Consider the following 15,769-nt stretch of genomic DNA (forward strand, 5'->3'; position numbering starts at 1 on the left):
CAAAGAATTCAAACAATGCTAAGTGAATTAACAGCCTCACATGCTCTGGTACTGGTGGAAATGGTAATTTTCAAGTAGGACAAAAAAAAAAAGAGGTCCCTGCTATGTTATTTCTTTCAAGAGTAGAAGTTGTCACAGACTTGTTCTAAACATGCAGTTACTCATCCATACATGTCTGTACCACTTCTTACTAGACACTAGTCATATTCTCCCTTACTCAGAGTTTCCCAAGTTCTCTCCATTTGCAAAAGCAGTCCTTCCTACTTTCTACTCCAGAGTGCTGCTGCTTAAATAAATAGATGTGTTACTGGGGGGAATTGTGCCCTGTATGTGGAGCAGAGAGAATGCTGGAAATGACCAATGTCAGCTATGCTAACTGATGGAATGATTAAATTTGTCCCACTTGCTTAAATGACATCATTCATATGCATTAAACTATAGTCTAGTGCTAGAGTATTTATTAATCTAGGGAGAGGAACTTCTCATCAGGATGAAAATCCGTGTATGGTTGGTGAAATAGCATCTAAAGTTGGCCTCTTGTTCCCCCTTAAAGTTTTAAGTGCATGTCAGTTTTTGAAGCTAAACCATTCTGCTGGAGGACTGCCAGGTTTTGCTTTGGCCTGCCTCTTTGGATTCCTGCCATGTAAGAGATGTTAGCTACTTTGCTTGTGTTTTAGAAACATGGAAAATGTGGCTCATGTAAGCTTATGTTAATGAATTGCTGGACTTTACAGGCTGACATTGTATTTTGCATTCTGCATTTCATGCTCAAGAAGGCAATTTGGTTTTTGCCTTGTCTAAACCTCACCTCTGTTGTTTGCAGAGAGAACTCTTTTGCAGAGCTGGAAGGATTTGCTGAGAGTAGGAAAGGAAAGGGACTTGCCATGTAGATGTGACATCCTCTGTACCTAATTGGAGCTTTGTGGCAGGATCTTGTTTGGCTATTCCCTGAAGACTTCTTTTGCTGTACATTTGACTGATGTTCGTTAATGCTTGATAACCAGTCAGGAATGCTTGAACTATCTCTTGGCTTGCTGAGTTCCATGGAGTATCACTATGCAAATCACAGCAGCCTTGTTTTTATAACATCAGAGTGAGAAGAAAGTTGTCTAAAAGTACCTTTAACTGGAGCTTTTCAACAGATAACCACCACAACTCTTATCCCATTTTTAGGTAAAGATGTGCTCATGGGTGTGCAAAAAGTTATTTATTTAGTAAAATATTGTATATATTTATACACCCCTCCCTACTTATATATCCTCCTCCCTATATATGTATACATTATATATATATATTTACATATTCCTTCAAAATTAGTGGCTATCGGTGATTATCTGCAGTGCAGATACTGAAGGCAACCATTTTGATGTGAAGCCCTTGGGAATTATGGCAAGTTTCTCTCCATAGTACAAGACATGATCTCCCCACATTCCTAAGGTTAAACTACATAAGTATGGTTATGCTAAGATAATGTTTGGCTTCATTGCTTCATTTCTTCCCTCCTTTCCTCAGGTGTTACATCCTGCCACAGGTGTGGTGATACCATCTTAGCATCAGACTGGCCCCAGGGAAAGAGGATTGGCTTAAAAGCTACAGACCTGGCTTGTGAGGCAGTTCATTATTTTGTTTGGTCTTTGTATATTTCAAGTGCTTCAGCCATTTCTTGTTTGTGGGGCAGTGGCAAACTTATCAAGTAGATGTTAAAATGTGAACACAGGGAAGAAAGGATGCCGTCTCAAAACACATGAAGTAAAAGATGGTTATCAGGGGGACTCAACAGGGATTCACCAATGGGAAAACCTGCCTGACCAACCTGATGGCCTTCTATGATGACATGACTGACTGGCTAGATGAGGGAAGAGCAGTGGATGCCATCTACCTTGACTTCAGCAAGGCTTTTGACACCGTCTCCCATAACATCCTCATCAGAAAGCTCAGACAGTGTGGCTTGGATGAGTAGATGGTGAAGTGGATCAAGAACTGTCTGAATCACAGAATCACAGAATCCTAAGCATTGCAAGGGACCTTCAAAGATCATCTAGTCCAAGGTCCCTGACAGAGCCAGACGTCCTAGAGTAGGTCACACAGAGGGTGGTGATCAACGGAGCTGAGTCAAGTTGGAGGCCTGTGGCCAGTGGGGTTTCACAGCAGTCAGTTCTGGAGCCAGTCTAGTTCAACATCTTCATCAACAACCTGGATGAGGGGACAGTGTACCCTCAGTAAGTTCACTGATAACACCAAACTGGAAGGACTGACTGATTCCCCAGAAGGCTGTGATTTTGATTGGCTTGAGAGCTGGGCAGAGAGGAATCTCATGAGGTTCAACAAGGACAAGTGTAGAGTCCTGCATCTGGGAAGGAACAACCCCATGCATCAGTACAGGCTGGGGGTTGACCTGCTGGAGAGCAGCTCTGCAGAGAGAGACCTGGGAGTCCTGGTTGACAATAAACTAACCCTGAGCCAGCAATGTGCCCTTGTGGCCAAGAAGGCCAATGGCATCCTGGGATGCATCAAGAGTGTGGCCAGTAGGTCGAGGGAGGTTCTGCTTCCTCTCCACTCTGCCCTGGTGAGGCCTCATCTGGAGTCCTGTGTCCAGTTCTGGGCTCCCCAGCTCAAGAGGGACAGGGAACTTCTGGAGAGAGTCCAGCGCAGGGCCACAAAGATGATCAGGGGACTGGAACATCTTCCTTATGAGGAAAGGCTGCAGGAACTGGGGCTGTTTAGTCTGGAGAAGAGGAGACTGAGGGAGGACTTCATTAATACTTACAAGTATTTGAAAGGTGTGTGTCAAAGAGATAGGGCAATACATTTTTCTGTAGTGTCCAGTGATAGGACAAGGGGTAATGGACAAAGCTAGAACACAAAACTTTCCACTTAAACATAAGAAAAAACTTTTTTAAGGGTGAGGGAGCCGCAGCACAGGCTGCCCAGAGGGAAAATGTGGTGTCTGCTTCTCTGGAGGTTTTCAAAACTTGCCTGGACATGTTCCTGTGTGACCTGATCTAGGTGGACCTGCTTTAGCAGGGAGTTTGGACTAGATGATCTTTAGAGTTCCCTTCCAACCCCTACCATTCTGTGATTCCATGATTCAGTGAAGAGTGATGAAGTGTGCAGCTCCTATCCCATGCTGTGGCCCTACTTCTTCTGAAGAATTACACACGCTGTCAAGTCCCATTTGTAATTCTTCTCTTGATTCAGTCTATTTTCCACATGAGGAAAGGGAAGGTGAACTGCTTGATTTGCATAACACCTGAAGGCAAAAATTTTCAGAAAAATTAGGGCCTTGACATGGTGATTTTATATGCATGTGGATGTCTTGTCAGCCCATGGTCATCCCACAGAGATAGCATTTCCCTGAATGTGTAGATGAGGCCTATGTACATGGACTGTATGGAGATGCCTTTAAAGTAAACCCCAGTTCCACAGAAATCAAGACCAAAGTGACATCCCACAGTGACATCTGTGGGACCAAAGTACTACAAAATTCGACCTTCTAGAAATGGCTGAAGTCTAGATGGGCCAGATTTTTCTAAGCTACTAATAGGCTGCTATACAGAAGGATCTTTTTTCTTAGCTTAGTTTGCTGTATATATTTTGCTTTAGAAACGGTCTTCCCATGGTGACCAGGTCAAGAGAGGATCATAACCACACACCTGATAAGAGTGTCTGCAGCTATAGGGGATGAGGCCATAATACTCTTCAGTGTGGAATCTCATGGAAAAATCCTGAAGCATCCATCTGAAAAGACTAGGGAGAAATCCAAACCTAGATCTTGCATTCAGCTACCCTGCTGGTTTTTCAGGGTTCAAATTTCAAGCGTGAACTGGGATCCAAACAGAGGCAAGTGGTTATTCTCTTAGCATAAAAGGCCAGAAATTGCAGGCTGGCATTTCACTGACTTCTGAGTTGTTTCCACTACTGTGTTTCATGGCATCGGCTGTCTCATCAGCAGCTTTAGGTCAAAGCAGACCCAGAGGCCTTCCTGCCAATGACAAAGGAGTTGTGCTTTCTTCCCCAACATATCATTCCAACCTACAGACAAGCTCTCAGATGAAGTTGGCCTAGGAGGATTTCTCAGATGTGAATGTCATGGGAAGATCAAAATATGTAACTTTGGAGAGAGTCAGCCTCAGTACCTCTGTGAGACTGACATTTGAAGATTAAGAGGAGAGGAAAGGTGAACTAGACCATGAGTGTGGGTGTGTGTACATGTGTGAGCAAATCTGTGGGTAAGAATCATAGAATCATAGAATGGTGTTGGAAGGGACCTTTAGAGATCATCTAGTCCAATCCCCCTGCAGAAGCAGGGTCACCTCGATCAGGTCACACAGGAACATGTCCAGGTGGGTCTTGAAGACCTCCAAGGAAGAAGACTCCACAACCCCTCTGGGCAGCCTGTGCCAGGGCTCACTCACCTGAACAGTGAAATAGTTTTTTCTTATATTTGAATGGAACTTTTTGTGTTCCAGCTTCATCCCATTACCTGTATCCTGTTGCCAGCTACTATAGAAAAAAGGGATGTCCCAATCTTCTGACACACACCTTTTATATACTTATAAATATTATTGAGATCCCCCCTCAGTCTCCTCTTCTCCAGACTAAACAGCCCCAGTTCCTGCAGCCTTTCCTCGTATGAAAGATGCTCCAGTCCCCTGATCATCTTGGTGGCCCTGTGCTGGACTCTCTCCAGAAGTTCCCTGTCCCTCTTGAGCTGGGGAGCCCAGAACTGGACACAGGACTCCAGATGAGGCCTCACCAGGGCAGAGTGGAGAGGAAGCAGAACCTCCCTTGATCTGCTGGCCACACTCTTGGTGCATCCCAGGATGCCATTGGCCTTCTTGGCCATGAGGGCACATTGCTGGCTCAGGGTTAGTTTATTATCAACGAGGACTCCCAGGTCTCTCTCTGCAGAGCTGCTCTCCAGCAGATCACCCACAGCCTGTACTGGTGCATGGGGTTGTTCCTTCCCTGATGCAGGACTCTGCACTTGTCCTTGTTGAACCTCACGAGATTCCTCTCTGCCCAGCTCTCAAGCCGGTCGAGATCCCACTGAATGGCAGCACAGCCTTCTAGTATTAATAGTTGTATTAATACAATTAGCTCATGTTAACATCTTTGCAGCTCTCAAGCACAAAATGTACTGCCTTTAGTAAGCAGACTCAAGCACATTGCCCAGTATGAGTACCTGTGGCATTGTGAATAGCTCTAAAAGAGAAGTCAGCATCAGAGACTGGTGAAGTCCCATCCTTGCTTATCCTGAGGACAGACAAGGACTCACAGGGACTGATACTATTTAGCCTTATTGTTTGCTCACATTTCTCTCAGTGCTGGATAACCCACTGGTGAAGCTGAGGTCTAACCTCTTGTGCAAAGTTTTATCTCCACTTTCTAGCTTGTCACATTGGTGCTTTCTTTTCCTACTGTTGCACATGGAAAAACTGGCTTGACAGCACAGTCCGAATCAGAGCTATGTGTCCACAGTGCACCCAGGAGCAAGCCCAGAACAGCAAACACAGCTGATTCTCCTTTCATATGCAACATGTTGTGCCCACTGTAAGGAGAGGGTTTGGGATGCTTGTAAAATTTTTCTGATACAGATGACAAAGATTGTATCTTCTCCTCCCCCGTATATATACAGTCCAAAGCTGTAGTTTTGCTTAATTTCCTGGGAGCCTAGACCTTGATGGGAACCTGTTGGTACCATGGTATTGTGCCCGTTCACGACACTGATTAGCTTTCATTGGCTTAATTCTACCCTGACTCTGGCCTCCTATCAACAGCTTCAGGGAGACTTAAGATGTCTCCTTTTATTCCTCTGCCTGTAGGAAGAGTTGGTAATGGGGCTTGGAGAACAGGTAAAGGTACAAAATTCCTCCTTGATCTCATTTTAAGTCTCTACTTCCCCCTCTAACCAAATTAGGAGATGTCTGTATTTCAGGTATATTTTTCCAGTTTTAATGGAGAATGTCTGCTAGTATTTTCTGTCTGACTGCATTCATTTTAGAGAGCAATCTTATAATTTTGTCATTCATTGTGGCCTTCTGTTCCCTCTAGTGGTGGCTGGGCTCTCTGTAAGCCATAGCTACATAGAGAGTTTGGTTTAGGTCTGAGCCTACTTTCAAGATCTATTTCACCCTCAATCTGCATTGTTGGCCACAGATGCTCAATAAGAGAGACAGGGGGAAATTTAATCCAAACTGTGGAGTTTGGTTATCGTCCTTCTGCAAGCCTGAAGTTCAGGCGACCTGGCATGTCAAGCACCAGTCCACCAGCAGGTGTCCCAGAAGCCCATTGGTTTCTCACTTCAGTGGGCACACAATCTCTCATACCTGGACTTTGATTTCCTGAAGGGCGGCGTGGATGCCATGCCACAAACAGGACACTTCAGCCACACTGAAAGCACTGTCTACAAAGGGAAAGCCTGTGGATCATGGGATCTGGGTGTCCTTGAGCCACAATCTTCACCTCACCATGTGGATACGCTCCTTGTAGGGGCTGAAGAACCTGCTGTTGCCTTGGTGACTGGAGCCAGCTGTATCAGCAAAAGCAGGAGAGCCTAATCCTATATAGATTAAGAACAAGTCCCTGCAGCACAGTGTGAGAAGGGGTGATTTCAAGGATGACACGAGGCAGATATTTTGTGTCATATTTAGCCAACATGAGAGTCCTAGATTGAGATAGTCATCTGTTTATCCTTCCCCCCAGCTGTGAAAAGAACAGTGTCATTTTTATAATCCAGAAGCCATTCGTCTTCGAAAGGGACAAGAACTTCTCTGGGGACTACCAGTTCTCTACCAGCAGGACCGTCAACAGGCAATAGTTTCTCCAGCTCTGGCAATGGAAATTAAACCTCTGTCTAAAGGAAAAGTAGTAATGATATTGTATTAGTCCCCTAGGAAAACCCAAGTGCTAGCACCACCTAGCCAGCATCACCATCATTGCATCATCAGCTACCTTTTTTGCCCCTTTTTTTCCATCTTCCAGCTTGATACAAGTGGTTGTTCTCTATTTTCAGCTATGATTCACATTTACTGCCATGTATCCTTTGTCCTCTGGCATTACTGCTCATCCTCCTCTACTCCCCATCGTCTCTCAGGGAGAGGCTGCAAAGTTGCAGACAAAGCCATTGGATGTGTCCCAGTATTTAGGACTAGGAATGAAGGGAGGTATCCTGATGTTATCCCAAACCTCAAACCTTCTGACAAGAGCGAAGCCAGAGTATTCTTGCTCTCTGCTTACAGGAAGTGCCTGAAAGGTAAAAATGGCTACAGGGCATGTGTTGAAGCAGCCCCTGGGGAAGCCGTAGCTTGATCCAAAGCACAATCTCTCATCCATAAAAGCAGGAAGCTGTGAAATCATCTTTACTACCTGCTGTCTCCAGGTGGGTTAGCCCCAGGCATGGGTCAGCTGGACCCAACTGTCTCATTTCAAGACCATGTGTCCAAATCAGGAGGGTAATGGCCAGATGAGCAGCAAGTAATCATAGAGCAGGCAATGCTGTGGGACAAGCCATCCTTGCATGCTGTGTAAACAGTACCCTGTTCCATGGCATGGAAGCTGTCCTGGCAGCCCTCTCTGTCTTGAAGCTTGCACAGTTCCTGAGCTCATCTCCTGTCCTCCTTTTTTCAGAGTGTGCTCTGCCTGAGTGGTGACATGGAGGTAGTGCAGCAGCATGTGAGTAAGGGCAGGATATCCCTGCAAGCCCTCAGTCCTCACCCACAGTGTGTGAAGGTCGTTGGCTCCTGGGTAAATTTCCATCAGATGCGGCACTTTCCCATAGCGACTCAGCATTTCTGACACCCGACTGCAGCTTCTCTTTCTCATTTGATCATTTTCTTGGTAAGGGGAACTAAGAGCCGTTACTAGAGTGATTTGGCCACTGTCCAACAGTGTGTATATTACTCACACATTTCTCCGCTAGCAAAAGGCTTTTCTTTTTTCACTGTCTGGTTGCAGCCTCTTCATATCTTCATCATTAGATAACTCAGAAGGTCAGTGCTAAAAGAGAGATCTCTGAGGCTTTTTTTACAACCCAGAGTAAGGGAGAGCCAGGGGGGAGGGAAAGGGTGATAAGGAAGGAAGGGTATGCCCAACTGAATTGATTCTTCAGTAGGATTGTTTCTGATACAGCTGAAAACATGATCCTAGATAATGGAATATTTATAGAAACTGTACTGCCCCAATTGGGTAAATCTCAGGGTCATCTGATGATCACTGCAAAAGGAATGGCCAGATACTGCTGCGGTTGCCCTAGCATCATGAGACTGTAAGGCCTTCAATTCGGCACTGAAATCTGCATACAAAATGGAATTCTACTGCCTCTCCCTAACAACCATCTCTCCTGAAACCACATTAAGGAAATATATAGCCCAGCAGTGAAGCTGCTCAAAAAGCCTTTGTGGCTTTTTTTTTTTTCCCTATGAGAACATTAAGTTATTAACTTCAATTCCCTCTGAGGAAGAGGTCCACAATGCATTTCACATGTAGGGCATCTCAGGAATTTACTTGAACAAGAGAAGGACCAAGTGCTGGCCTGAAGCCCATTCTTTCATTTTTGAGACCCTCCTGTCCCTTGAGGAAATTCTCCATGGAGGCGCTGACTGCCAGAATCCCAAGAGAGAAAAGCAGAGAAGCAGAAGACTCCTACATCTCACTCACTCACTACATCTGCGCAAAGACAAGTCCTGACCTTGTTGTGAGTTGTTGTCAAGTGAACACAATCCTTCCTCTGCCATCAAACTACCAAAAGTACTATCTGTCAAAGAAATCTGTGGTAATAGGGAAAGGGGAAAGCAAAATTATGAGCTATTTCACTCTGGCCCAAACAATTGTCCAGGACTAAAGAGTGAGGGGTGTCCACTGGAGAGAGTCGAGTCAAGGAGGCACTGTCCAGAGGCAGCTACCCACTTCTGAAAGTCTGAAATGTTCTCCCCTTTCAAAACATTGAAGGCAAACTAAGTGTGACCTCTAGACAACCTTCCTGAATTGCCTTTTCTGAGCATGGAGCAGTGTCTTCCCTAATACTTTTGTTTCTGGAGTATCTTTTCTCCAAAAGTGTGTGTATGCTTGCAAGAGCCTTTAAGTTTTGTGTACAGGGTTAATAGGATAAATTAGAGTAATTGTTCACATCTTCAAAAATTTATTCTGCTGTGAACCAGAGTTGCAGTGACAGTATTGTAGCCAACATCATGAAATGCAAAGCAGTAATAAAAGCCCCCAAAAGTCAGACTGTACCACAATGGTCTGTGATTAATATGAGAATAATTGCATGGCAACTGCAACAAGGAGCATGCAAAGCATCCAGCAAATGTAAATGCTCACAAGAATACAACACCTGAAGGGTACATTTTTTCTGTTGCATAGACTTGGGCCCAGTCAAGCTTGCCCAAGCAAACACAAGTGTGCCAAACTGTACTGGACCGTGTGCCAAGCTGTACTGGACCGTGTCCTTTGAAAAACTGTGTTCACTCAGGTGAGGCTGCAGAGCTTCTGCAATCACTTCCCAGGTTCTCAGCTCTGCAATGCCCTGGGAATACATTTTCTTCTGGGTAAGCTGGAAGCTGGTCTGGTTGTCTCCATAGAAATACTAGAGATATTGCAGACTGCATTGCAGCTGGATTTAAATCTGGTATATACTGTCTTGATGAGAGGTCTTTTCTGATGCGGAAGCAGTGAGTAGATAGCTGACCAAGAATATGCAGCCCAAGGGAAGTTATGCAAAAGCACTGGAAGACTAGCAGTTTTGAACACAGTGGCAAACAACCTGAGCCTGGGCCAAGTTGAATGGCTCATTAAACTCAGGTGTTAGGTTTTTGTGAGTCAAGGGGAAACGAGTAAGGAAAAATGCTATGGAAAAGCTTGACTTAATGCTGCAGGTAAAGGTGAGCACTGTTTTGTGTACAAAAAAGATGTAGAAATCTGAAAGGGAGATATAGGGCAACACAGTCCAAAGCATTTGACATCCAGATTCCCAGACTGAACTTCCCTTCTCTGGGAAGGCAAAAACTCTGCACAGGCTTAAACACGGATCCTACAGGAAAAGCAGTGATTGCTTGCCTCCCTGAAAAACAGAGGCTCTAGAGGGTATGAATTCCTAGCCTAGGATGGTTTGTCTTGCTAGGACTTGTGTGAAATTGAATCCACTCTAGAGGAGTCATATCAGAAAGGCTGCAGCTAATATATATGGCATTCTCAAGGATTAGGAAGATATTTTTTCATGGGCCAAATTACTTTAGAGACATCAATGTTATCATATCAAGGTGAATTCTATTATCTGTCCAGTAGTACACATGAAAAATATGAGAGCACCATTGGGTTTCAAACGTAGAGGCAACTTACATAGGAGGAGATGGTTAAATGCATCAGTTAGAGAGAAGCCTTTAAGTACACTGTTTGGCTTGTTAAACTCTGAAAGTTCAGGACAGAGATTGTCTCTGTCTTATGTTCAATGTTGTCTTAGCCCTATTTTTGAGAACAAAGGCTTGGCTTTTACTTAGCTAAGCCCATCTCAAAGAAGCAAATGGTACATGAAGCATCCAAAATACAGTTCCTTTTAGGAACTCTGCACTGTTTCTTAATAGGTCTTTTAACTTCTCAAAAGGGAAATATGTTGCCGTGATCTACCAGCTACCTTGATGACTAATGCACTGCTGAGTCTCTAGGTATCTTCAGGCGGTCTCATAGAGGTGTCTGGTAGACAAGAAGACAAACCTGCAGACCAAGCATTGTGCAGGCATTTGTCTGCTCTTTTTTCTCTAATTTATTAGCACTTCTTGTTGAAGAAGAACTGTAGTATAATCATTATTATGCTTGTGTCTCAACTCACGTAACAGAGGCATGAGTAAAATTCTCTTCTTAGATCTTGTCCTTCAGATACAGCACCAGCTCCATATTCTCTGTCTTCTGCTGAATGTAGGAGCAAGAATAAGTTCATATATTTTTAACACTGGGACAACCACCACCAACAGTGCAGAATGCTGAAGGGGCCCTACAGAGAGTGTACAGGCTAGGGTCATGCCAGGTAAGAGGGACATAATCTATTCATTTACCCACTCTGACACTGTTTTGTGCCTTTTAAATTCTACAAAGTCACAAGAAGCTCCTACTGCTATGCACATTTTTGAAAGATCTCCAAGCAGAATGACCTCCTTCTCTGTTCCCTTGGTGAGAGGACACCCTTCTGTCTACAGCGAAATGAAGCAAATAATAGCATCTGCTAGTCCAGGGGGCATCTTTCAGCAGTGGAAGCTAACAGGTTTTGCCTGGTACTTTCCCCCTTTCTAAAGCACATGTTAATGATTTTGACCTTTCTAGTAATTTGATTCCAAAAACAGTGTTGCAGCAGCTGAGCCTTAAGCTGTCATTTTGAAGAGTATTATTGCTCTGAAATCTAAGCAAAGGGCTATTTGTTCAAGCCTGTGCGGAGATCCCCTCACGTATGGAGACTCTCTCTCCTCTCTCATCTCTCTGTGTACTCAGCTCTGGGCCTGCTGTCAAGAAGTTCCAGTCTGGTTGGCCGATGGAAGGAGATATCTGCTGCCAATTCTTTGCATCAATGTAGTATAAAAAAGCTCTTAGGAAAGCCAAACTGCTAGAATATTTTGGGATGATACCAAAGGAATCCTTGTATACAGGTATTTAGAATGGAAGGAGGGCAGGGGGAAGTGAAAACATTTGTTCATGGTGTGCAGTAGTTGAAAGGACATTTAGGCTTTTTGCAGCTAGACCAGAAAGTGCTCCCTGTTTGCCTTAAGCAAAAGCTGGCTCTTGCAAAAGGTCTCCTTCCAGATCTGTGTTCCCTTGGCTCCTCCCACAGTGTGAATAATCCCTAGCATTTCTGTGACTCAGTAGATTTGCGATGGAAATCATGGCAATATTTTCAGAGTCCCAGCCTAATACCTGAGCCCCGACAAGATTCTTGCCCCCACATCTCTGGCATTTTGCATAGTTATGTAACGCCTCTTACTCACAGCACCGGAATCGGGAGCGTGTCCGCGTAGTGAGGAACTAGGGAAATTCTGAGTAAACCCCAAATCTCCCTTTTGTTCACTCTAGAAAACCTTTTCATTTATGTTTGATTTTGCAGCTTTCTTTCTTTTTTTTATGAGATTTTAAGATAGCTTGCTCTATTTGTGGGAACACTAAGGTCACAGCTTTATTGTAATTTCCTGCTTTTGCATTGAAAAGTTCATATTATTGTGTAGAAAGAAAGTCTAACTAGCTGCTTCACCAGACTAAGATGAGCATCTGCCTTCAGCTTAGCTGTTTCATCCCCTCTTCTCACAGTCCCTTTCCTCCTGTCCCCTAAATGCTTATTAGGAACAGTAATTGGAAGAGCAGGTGTGTAAAAAACGGGAAGTAGTCTCATCCATAGAAACCCATAAGCCCATGGCTGTGTTTCTGCTGTCAACTGAATAGAAAGCTACTGTCCTCTGAAAACTGACTATAAAAATCATTTGGAAGGCTCAATGCTCAGTGCAGAGCAGTGTCTGTTCCCAACACAGTTTCTGGTTGCTCCTTTATGGTAAGTGTCCTTTCTGCTGTGCATGATGGAACTGGTTTTCCTGGGTTAGATGGAGCATTCACAACTGCATGTGGAAGCCACAGAGCCTTGTCATGGGGCAGAACTGGGGAACGGTAACAAGAGAACTAGTCAGATATTTCTTTATCACATTCAGAGAGGGGATTTTACATGAGTAACTGAAAGGTGGGGGTAAACCGCTTTGCAGTAAGTTCACATACATGAATGCAAATAGGATTTGAAAGTGGTAGGCGTGCATGTCTTGCATGTCTGCAACATCTGACTTCTCTGGGCCATTATCCCCTTCGTTAGAAGTTCTATCAGCCACTACTGCTGTCTGTAATAATCACAGTAGTGCTGACTGCACTATTCATATATTCACACAACTGTGGTCTCGCATAGCAAAAGCTGCTTTAAGGCTACAGGCTCGAAAGCAGCCCCACCTGCAGAGTACCATGCCAGCAGCTGCAGAGGAGGTGGAGAAGCCGGGGCTAGAAAAGCAGCCATGCGTTGCAAAGCCACTATCAGGCCGTATTTCACAGGTGAAGAAACTGAGACAGATGGAGGACAAGTGAATTGCTGAAAGTGGCATGAGTAATATCACTGTCAATGCTCAGTCTGGAAACTAAGACTGGCTTAGGCCAGATCTGTGCAACATGCAATGAACTGAGCCGCAACATCCCCGAGCTTCCCGCCCTTGCCCCAGAGAGACTCACTATAGATGGCTGATGCAGGCAATGTTGTGGCTGTGATCCAACTACTGCAGGTGACCTTCCCCCAGACACCTGAGGGTGTCTGTAGTGAGAAAGTAGTTGATTCTTTATACAGTAGATACTCTTTCTTCAATGAAAATAGTCTCTTATGAGTTTTTGGTCCTGTTCATCTCAGTCTTCCCTTTTTGGCATGTGATGTATTTGGGTGACTGAATAATTTATAGGTACTACCTGGCAGGAGCAGAGACACTGACATTTAAAGAGTCAGTAAGGATGAAACAAAGGCTTTGTTGTTTGCTCCAGGAACAGGCTGCGCTGAGAGCAAGCACACCTTGTATTTCACCTCTGTCCCTTGTTCCTTTGGTACCCCCTCCCAATTCACTCCAGTCTTTAATTTCCACTTCTGTCTTCCCTCTTTCACTCCTTACAATTGTCTGCCTTACAGAAGTGTGAAGCACAGGTGCTCCATGCCCTGGTTTCACAGAGGTTTTAGCAGATCATGGACACAAGTTGAAACTATAACCTTTTTTTGCGGTGAGATGTATTGCAGTGTGATGAAGACCCTCCTGGACATGTTCCTATGCGACCTGATCTAGGTGGACCTGCTTCTGCAGGAGTGTTGGACTAGATGATCTCTAAAGGTCCCTTCCAACCCCTACCATTCTATGATTCTATGAATAAGGGCTCTCCCAGCCTCTTCTGACTGGGACACTGGGGTGGACTAATCTGCCTCGTTCCTAGACCTCTTAGTAACTATTTTTTGCCGAGTTTCTTCTTTACATTGACCATGGGCTAATCATCTGCTAGACAACTGTCTCTGACTAAAGAACATTTTCTCCCATGAGTCTTGTTTTAGACTTTGACCTTCCTCTTAGTCCTCCAGCATGGCCAGGCCCCGAGCTTGAGGAGACTGGTCAGGTAGTCAGTCCAGTCTGCAGGAAGAGTGAGGGCTGTAAAGGAGACACACGATGGAAATGATCCCAAATTGTGTGTTTGGCAGCAGTTTAATTACCTATGATGTGATGTGCACCCATCCTGGGCCACATGTAATCTGTCAGTTCTTCTTGTCTTTCAGGAGAAATGATGGAATGGAAAAAGAGCCAAATAGATTAGCTTGTGTTGGCGCTAGGAATTTATAGCTTATATGTCTCTTTTAATGGTTATGTCACGCTAACCCATGATTCATTGACTTTTCTAGATATTCAGACTTTGCCTAGCTGTCCAGCACAACAGCACAACCCTCTTTGCACTGATTAATTGCTAAACGAAAGTATTTGAATGTTCTAGCTGATGTGCTTCACTTTTAAAAAGAGAAAGGCAGAGAAAAGCATAAATATACACACAAACTCCTACCAAGTTATGAAAAACAAAGAGATTTCTGAAGTTCTCTTTTCAGATTGATAACTTGCAATCCAGTGTTAATGGTGTATTGCTCAGGTCTCCAGAGAAGATACTCAGAAGGAAGAGGGAATTGCACATTTCTAGATCTAGATGTGTTGGAAAGGATAAGTAGCTTCATCCCATAGTAACACTAGGCAGTCGGTTGTGTGCTTTGTGCTCAGTGGAAGAGTGCCTGCTCCACTGCTCAGCATCTCTGCTGTCACTGACAGTAGCTCCAGTCCTCACTTGTCTTCCCATCATGACTCTCCTCTGCACATTCCATCCTCCCTGCTTCTGGATTAGAGATCAGCTCTGGGAGTCTGTCCGTTTTCTTGACTATGGCATGGTTTTTGTGCCTTTATGCCTTTTGCAATCTCACATGCTGACCACTTTCACACTTCCAATCTCCTTTGTGTCTTCCTTTCCCTCTTCTTCCCCTACTCTTTTCACTGTTACAATTGTATTTGACACTTCCTAAAAAAAAACCCCAATTTTTAAGCCATAATCATATTTTCTTCATGTTTTTACAGTTGCAGCTGTCCCACAATGCCAGTGAGGAAAGTGAAGCTAAGCACATTTAGTGACTGTCCCAGAAAATACTCTTCTCAGAATCAGAAGCAGACTTCAAGGTATCTCAGTCTCAATGCACGGTTCTGTCTCTGTTGCAGAGCATGAACACTGCACTCTGTTCCAGGCCACTCACAAGGTGGCAGTTCTTGGCATCACTGATCAGCCAGTGGGATGGGCTGTGCCAGACCCCCATAATCTGCTCTGGTGCAAAGTCAGAGGGAAAGCCAGGCTAGTGAGTTTTGTACAGTTAGGTGAGAGTCATTTGTGTTATACCATCATCAGCCTATTTTAGGGGTACCAGTACACAACTGGCTCTCCAGGAATATTTTCCAGATGCTTGAAACATGTACCTGAAAGCCACAGACTGGGCAAGAAGGAAGATAAATTGGACAGATATGTTATTCCTCCCTTCTGACCTGTATGATGCTCTCATTATCTGATGCTGTGCTTTGAAAGCATGAGCAGGCCTTCTGTCAGCCTCCACACCAGGGTGAGCATAGCTGGGCTACCTGGGAACGTGTAGGTGCTTCATTTCATTGTGGGGAGTGTAACAGAAGGGAATAAAACTAAACGTTTCTCCCATTTA

The sequence above is a fragment of the Colius striatus genome, chromosome 1 (assembly GCF_028858725.1).
Source record: "Colius striatus isolate bColStr4 chromosome 1, bColStr4.1.hap1, whole genome shotgun sequence".
In the NCBI taxonomy this organism is placed as follows: Eukaryota; Metazoa; Chordata; class Aves; order Coliiformes; family Coliidae; genus Colius; species Colius striatus.